Genomic DNA, 8382 nt, shown 5'->3' with positions numbered 1-8382 from the left:
TGTTGTTCCTGAGGAAGAAGAGAGAACATTTGGTGATATTAGATCAATATCAAAAAATACAAGCAATCGTCAACCAGAATATGTAGTTGACAATGCTGTTATGCGGTTTAATGCTCAACAAGAAAGCCATAGTGTAATCGAGTCTATACAGAAACAAGAGTCTGTCATCAGTCAGCAAGCAAAGTTTCTTGACAAGAAAACGAATACAACAATAAAAATTACTGACATCATTAAAAACCCTTATCAGTTTCAATGCCATCTTCAGAGAATACCAGATTTCCTCCTATGTGGCAAAGGCGTGTGGTGGTCTCTTTCAGCCAGCTCTGTGATCTTCCATGATACTGTAGATCAGGATCTGAACAGCAATAATCCACCATTACATAATCTCAGGTCTACAACATTAGTAGAAGAACAAAGTTACTTGTTGGAGTGTTGGGATGAAGTTCTAAAAAGAGTGGAGAAAAGTACAATTAAAATTTCTGTTCATAAAATCAAGTGTTACAGAAATGATCAACTTGTCAAGACTCTCTACACTGACATTTTTTAGGATGAAAGTTCTGATGAAGAAAACACTGGTAGGTGTTTATTATTTAACATAAAATTTCCAAGTAAAATCATTTTAAAGATAAATAATTTATTTAAAATTCCTCATGAAATTTATGTAGATATTCATTTGAAAAGTGCAACACCTAGACTTTATAGGTATAAAATATGGTAAACATACAATTAAGTGTGTATTTTTATATATTTTCTCGTATGCAATTGTTTCATAATGATTTTTTTTTCTTTTTCTTATATACTATCTGTGTCAATACAATTATTTATCTTTCTCTCATATAATGCCATCTGTTTCATTACAATGCTGTTAATTTTTTTTTATCTTATCCTTGTATGTAGAGATTTCCATCAATTTTTCATTTGCTGGCAAGCTTTTATTTAAGAAATAAATTGTTCTTTTTGTAACTTCATTGCGGTGTAAAAGTGATGACCGAAGTATATTTTCCCCGCTTCATTCTAAAAATGTGTGCAAGGTCAATGCTTTTACACCCTTATGAAGTTACAAAAAGAACCATTCAATACTTATAATTACATTTTTTTAGCTAGGATCATGAAAATATGAATTTTATCATTTTTCTTATCTAATTCACCTATGCACTTTAATGTCAGGACCTCGTGTTATCATGAATGATAAGTTTTATTGTGTAATGCAATTGCTTAAGGAATAACACGTGATTTGCAGTTAGCCAATCAGAATAACATATTATAATGAGACATACAGCAGATGTAATTATTTGATAAATATAAACTTGGAACATTTTGTGTAAACCACACAAGTCATAATCAATAAATACTTATCAATTTTTGCATCTGAAACTACAAGTTATCATTAATGTGTCAACATGTGCAAGAAATACTTCAATACATTTTTTGGCAGTGTGTACAGATTTATTAAAATTATTCTTACAGAAATTATTCATCCCATTGCATCTGCCGTAATCCACAATGAAGAGGAAACTATCAACAGAACTAGGAGTCATGGTAAGTTTCTTGCTGTTGTACACATTTTAACTTCTAAATCTTCAAAAAACATAAGAAAGAATATAAAAGCATGTGAACACCATAATAAATAAAAAGAAAATATAATTTGGGTTGCTGTCACATTGATCTGAAATTATCAATGGCAAATTATAGCTTTGCATATATTGGATTGAATTTTTTAATTTTGCTGAAATGTTCATTGGCATACATGTGGCTAAGTAACTGTCGTGACTGTCTCAATATCTTTTATTCATGTTAAAACACGAGTAATAATTCACTACTTGGTCAGTTATATACATGGGATAGTGTAAGTGCTTTCTAATGTGCTGGTCACAAATAATCATTTACTTAATACACTATATCTATATCCATTAAATCATTTGGGATAGACACATGATTTATTACCAATAAAGGTAATAAATCATTACAGCAATGTCCATAAATTAAGGTAATGCACCCTAACATGTTGATATTTTGTGTTAACAGAAACTGATGAAAGCAGTGAAGAATCTGAAAGTAATGATGGAATGAATACAGATACAAGTTCTGAACTGGAAAACTTGGGTACTGTTTTTATAACTTGCACATACATTAATTGATCATTAATCCATTTCATTATTTATTAACGAGAAATGCTCATGAAAATACTATTCTTTTACTTATAATTTCAAATTGCCTTTCTACAAAACATTCAAGATGAAAAGGTTCTTGAAAGCTTTTAAGAATAATATCTACACAAATATGAAAAATAAAGTCTTGTATGATTTTTAATTTTAGTTTCTTGTGTATACTTTGGAGTTTAGTATGACATCCATTATCACTGTACTAGTAATAAGTATGCATATTTTTAAGGGCCAGCTGAAGGACATCTACGGGTGCCGGAATTCTCGCTACATTGAAGACCCATTGGTTGACTTCGGCTGTTGTCTGCTCTATGGTCGGGTGATTGTCGCTTTGACACATTCACCATTTCCTTTCTCAATTTTATTTCATTGTACTTACAAGTGTTCTATGTTCTGTTATCTTGATTTACAGAAATGCTACCTATTGCAACACCAATCATTGATGATGATTGCAAAGACAGTGAACCCATACAGCCAGAAGATGCAGATCTTGAACTGCCACAAATATGCCAATCTGTCAATCCTAGTATGTTTCTTGATGTAATATTCAGTAAAATAAAAAAATAAAAATAAAAAATAATTAATGAAATTAAAAGAAAGAAATTCAGTTCCAGATTAAAACATAAACAGATTACTTTTGTAATTTGAAACATTTTGGAAACTTTCACTTTATAGATTAGGTGTCATCTTCTCATTTCTTCTTTTTTCATCATGAGAGTAAGATTTTTAAAAAGACTTCTTATAAAATAGTGTGAAACTTTGAAAGGTTTATTTTTTTAGTGACTGTGTTTGTTGTCTGTATGCACTTTTTTAATCTTGGTTTTCTTCACTAATTTGTTCTGCTATCAAATATTTTCCTATCAAAAATTAACTCACTAATTTCATCTGTATAAATTCATTTTTACAGCTCCAACAATTGATGACAAATGTGGTGTTCCTGTAGTAGCCAAAGTCAATTTATATCCAAACCCTGAAAATGATGAAACTAAAAAGTTGTACAAGTCTTACATGAAAGGTAAAAAAATATTTCAAATTAATATATATGATATAAATCATGAAACCAGGTCAAAATCTTAACTGCTAGTAATTATAAAACAGAAGATGAGACAACTCTCCACAAGAGACTGAAATGACACAAATATTAACAACTAGGGGTCATCATACGGCCTTCAACAATGAGCAAAGTCAATACTGTATAGTCAACTATTAAAGGCCCAGCAGTTACAAGGTAAAACAATTCAAATATGAACCTAACCCCTTTATTTATGTACAAAAAATAAACTAAAATAAAAATGTAACACACAAAAGACAACAACCACTGTATTACAGGCTCCTGACTTTGGACAGGCACATGTATACATACAGAATGTGGGAAGATTAAACATGTTAACGGAATCCCAACCCTCCCCTAAACTGGGACACTGGTGTAACAGTAAAACATAAGAATTAACTAAAAATATCAGTTGAAAAAGGCAAAACTCAGTTGATGGATACAAATACAAACTAATTGAAGGCCATACATTGACCTATAATGGTTTACTTTTTTTTAAATTGTTATTTGGATGAAGAGTTGTCTCATTGGCACTCACACCACATCTTTGGATATCTAAATACTACTAATAATATAATGTCTATTGAAAAACCTTTTTTCTAGATGAAAAAAAAAAATAGAAAGTTCTTATTTTTATACTTTATATCATGTATATGTATTACAGATTTAAAAAAAAGGAATGATTTTCATTTTTTAGTTCTCAAATGGTCTCAAAAAGAACTACATACATGTACTTATTATCCAATTGAAGTGAATGCAATAGTTAATAATTGCAAAAGCAATACCAGTAAGTACATCTATTATTTCATACTACAATATTTTAATTAACATTTAACCATACAATTTTTTTAAGCAGCACAGTAAACAATATTGCTATTTGGTATTTAGTTCAACTTTATTGTTCTCTCATTAGGACAGAAACCAATTATCGCCATTTACATATTAACATATTATAATATTGATAATATAAAGAAAGGCAACATGTATACTATTAAAGTTTTAAGTTCAGATGCATAGCCCGGAAAAGATAATGCTACGAAATATGGACATAAAAATAGCCATTACCCACATTTAATAATCAAACTTTTCTTTCCGACATACATTTTAATGGAATAACCATCAGTCAGGGGTACTGCTTGAAGAAGTAAAAAAAAAAATTTACACATATAAGATAATTATAATGTTTAAATAATCTCCCTTTAATTATCTTCAAAAATTACATATGAAGGAAATTTTTCTAACAATCCCAACAAAATTCTGAAGTTGTGAGATGTAAAATCATTGCTTTAATGATTTAGGTAAGCTCATATCTTTTTATTAGAGTTCAATGTTTCATCTCATTAATTCAACAAATTACTGATTTAGCAAAGATCTGAAGTATTTGGCAACCTTCAAAAATTGCTCCTTTGGGGCTTGTAAATTAGCAGTGTTCTGAAGATAACAGATAAATGGAATTAATAAAGACATTTGCAAAGGGCAGATAATTAAAAAATATTATTACAGCAAAGAAATCCTAAGAATTCAATATAAGAAGATAGAAGGACTTTTTTTTTAACTTATACATAAAAATATGAATGTCTAAGGAACAAAACACAGCCAATATGTTTTTCCCTATACAAGTAAATATAATTCACTTTAAAAAAAAAGTTTTATAAGTATCCTACAAATTTACTTATATCAGTATATTAATATTACTTTTTCAAGTAATTAAAAATAACTTGTACAAGTAGTATCCCTCACTGACCACTGACCATACAGCACAATAACAAAAAAAGATTGCTTAAGCTGTAGTGAACAATGTATAAACCCCCAACAAAAATGTGATTATTTAATAAACTACTTGTATACCCATTTGCAGAATCCATGGAACTCTCAACAGGAAACGCACAGATTAGCCACGATAATGTCAAAGACTGTACAAAGCTACCAAGTGATCTTCAATCTAATTGCCAAAGTTGGTGAATTCTAAAAAAAATCAACAACACAAAACTATATAGAAAAAGTTTAAAAGAAACTATCTAAATTTTGAAATATCTTTAAATAATTGCTATTAAAATATAAATGATCATATTTAAAGAAATATTTCAATACATATATCTAAGTTAAGGTTATCTAAGATGCAGCTATTGCTCAACCCTTCTTTTACAAAACAATCAGATAAGGACCCAATACACAGCAATATGAACATGTGTTACAAAAAATATATTTTTTTCAGGACCTACACAAGTTTTATCCAACGCTAGACAAGTTAGCAATTATGCTGTAAAGAACTACACAAAACTTCCAATTACAAAACCATCTGAATGCAAAGGTTTGATTTGACTTTATAACAAATTATTGATTTTTCTCTTTACATTATATATAAGCATTAATTCTATATAACAAATGATGAAAAGAAAACACATATCATCAATTGATCAAAATTATAAAAAAAATAAATGAAAAACAATTTCGGTCAACACATAATTTTTACCAGATTTTGACAATCCAAAATAAAATAATTAAAATTTGCTGATCCACTGACCCTATTTTTCAAAAATATATAACTGGAACCACACATTTTTTTTTATTTGACCTAAGTATAGCAACCAAGTTGCATTAGCATGACAAAAGTGTATTTGATATAACAGACATTTCATTAAATTTTATTCAAAACAGGACAAGCAAGAGGAGTTGTCAAGAGAAAATTGAATTTTGGAAAAGAGAGGGATGATGAAGGTGAGAGACTTAAACTTGACATCTATTTCAGTATTCCTAATCTTTGACTCAGCTTGCATCTAAGCAGAGAAGACCTAGGCCTCTGTGCACATTCTTAATGAATTATCATATTTCTAAAGATTACCTTTTTCTATGTTTATTTTCAACTTTGGTATTGAACATGTTGAATGGTCTGCAAAAAATACACCTCTGTTGAGGACAGGATATCTATAAAATAAGTAAGTGATATTATGTAAGATGCAAAACATTTCTACTTTATTGTATTACAGCACATTTCAGTGAGTATGTAGCTAATGGTAATATCTTTGGTAAGCTTGCTTGTTAGCTGAACCGTGAAGTCATTGTTAGGTAAGGTAAACTACCCTTCTTTTAAAGTAGCTTAGTCCTACAGAGAGATAGATTGGTTATCTGTTGGGCTAGTCTATTATTAAAGAAGGGTAGTTTACCTAACCTAACAATGACTTCACGGTTCACCTAACAAGCAAGCTAACCAAAGATATTACCATTAGCTACATACTCACTGAAATGTGCTGTAATAACTTCAATAATCTGTTTTACATGTAATGCTTCAAAGGACTAAACAACATATATTAAATTATTCATATTCTTAGTAATGTTCATTTCAGAAAAGGAAAATCACCAATGGAAAATGGTTACTTCTAATACAGCATCATCTGAAATTGAGAAGAAATCAACTAGACAAAAAGAAAGCAGCAACAGTATGTAGCTTAAACTGCTTTAAACTGTAATGTAAATTGTTGTTAGCAATTAAAAAGAATTACATTTGGTTGGCATTTTTTTAATTGTCAAAGTCTTACAAACTTTGCATGTACCATTGTGCTGTAGAAAGCTTGATTGATAGTATAATACTTAGCTTGTCATATATCCCAAACAAAATTTTCTGCACTTCCAAAAGGATTCTTTTATCTGATTTTTCTGCTGATCAGTTGAAATGTTTAACCTGTCCAGTTACTAAGTAGTGTTATAACTTCAATTATATGCAACACATAAGTAGTAATTAGAAAGGTCTAATTTTTTTTAATGCTGGAAATTTAATTAGAAAGCATATATGAATTTATAATCTATAAATAAAATCCTGACCCTTTTACCCCTGGTACTATTAGACGGGAAATTGCTCATTTCCAGGAATTTAAGACCGATACACAGAGGTGGATAGACCAACACGGTTCCACACAGGCACCTGTTCAGGGGGGTGAAATATACAAAAAACCTACTTTGAATCAACCGGTATTTTCTGAGATTGCCATGGATACAGTGTGGAACTCGCAGGTTGACCGCACGTCGATAAGATCCATGCCCTCATACATTGAAGAAAATGAATATCCGACCCAGGAAATAGACCGTTGCAGAATTTTAGACGATAATCTGTCCTGTAGTAAGGAATCGTTACTTCCCAGCCGAACTTTACAACCAGAAGTAATTGACCCAGCATACGGACCACATTATGTAGAATATGAACCGTCAGATAAGCCAGATTTGCAAAGTCTAGATCAGTCTACGAGTATTCAGCATGATAGCACCACTATGGTAGAGGTTCAGCTGAATCAGCAACTGAGGTTAGTGGGTGAACATTGTACAGAGTACGAGTCGTCAACTGCTATGAAAGAGCAACATTTCGAGAACTCCCACCTCAACGACAGGTTCCAACAAAGTCAATCACCAATGGAACAGGACTTTAACAGCCAGACTAGGCGACCAAGCAATCAGCGCAGTAGGTTGTTAGAAAATTCTGTCAACTATATTCAACCGCCACAACCAACGGTTCAACTGACTGTTGATCATACCGTCAACTTCAACCAACAACCTCAACCAGTTGTTCAACTGCCTGTTGAACATACAGTCAACTTCAACCAACGTCAACAAGCTGTCCAACTACCTGTTGAACGTATCAACCAGCATCAACAAGCTGTTAAACCACCTGTTGAACATATCATCAACCACAACCGACAAAGACAACAAGCTGTTCAACTCCCTGTTGAACAAACTGACAGCTACTCTCGATCAAATACTAGAGCCATTCAACTACTTTGTGGTCACACAGTCACCAACACACAACCAACTCAACAGCCAATTCAACAATCAACCCGGCATCCCATAAGCAACATACCATATCAACCACAGGGCACATCCGTGTCTAGCAGACAATTGCCTACTCATCCAGCTTTCAACAGGTCACCCCCGACTATTGTCAATCAACCAGTCAACCACAGGGCTACAGGTCAACAACCACCTCAACCCACCGTCAACAGGTCAAACCCTTTACCTGCACATAGGTCTACTCCACCCGTCAGGGAAAGGGAACCTTGTCAACAACCACCTCAACCCACCGTCAACAGGTCAAACCCTTTACCTGCACATAGGTCTACTCCACCCGTCAGGGAAAGGGAACCTTGTCAACAACCACCACCGACCGTCAACAGGGCAAATCAA

The 8382-nt window shown here is 32.0% G+C and overlaps 1 long non-coding RNA gene across 1 annotated transcript; it reads right to left on the bottom strand.

The window, feature by feature from the left end:
* On the bottom strand, positions 1-5088 carry LOC143046617 (uncharacterized). Its single transcript, XR_012969187.1, has 5 exons — positions 5062-5088; positions 3039-3132; positions 2542-2696; positions 1466-1578; positions 1-445 (listed from the first exon to the last, which is right to left on the bottom strand). It is a non-coding gene; the product is annotated as an uncharacterized LOC143046617 (long non-coding RNA).
* Positions 5089-8382: the final 3294 nt, after the last annotated feature.

This window comes from Mytilus galloprovincialis, chromosome 9, assembly GCF_965363235.1.
Source record: "Mytilus galloprovincialis chromosome 9, xbMytGall1.hap1.1, whole genome shotgun sequence".
NCBI classification, from domain to species: domain Eukaryota; kingdom Metazoa; phylum Mollusca; class Bivalvia; order Mytilida; family Mytilidae; genus Mytilus; species Mytilus galloprovincialis.
The sequence above is the reverse complement of the archived record's forward strand: the minus strand, read 5'-3'. Positions and strand labels throughout refer to the sequence as shown.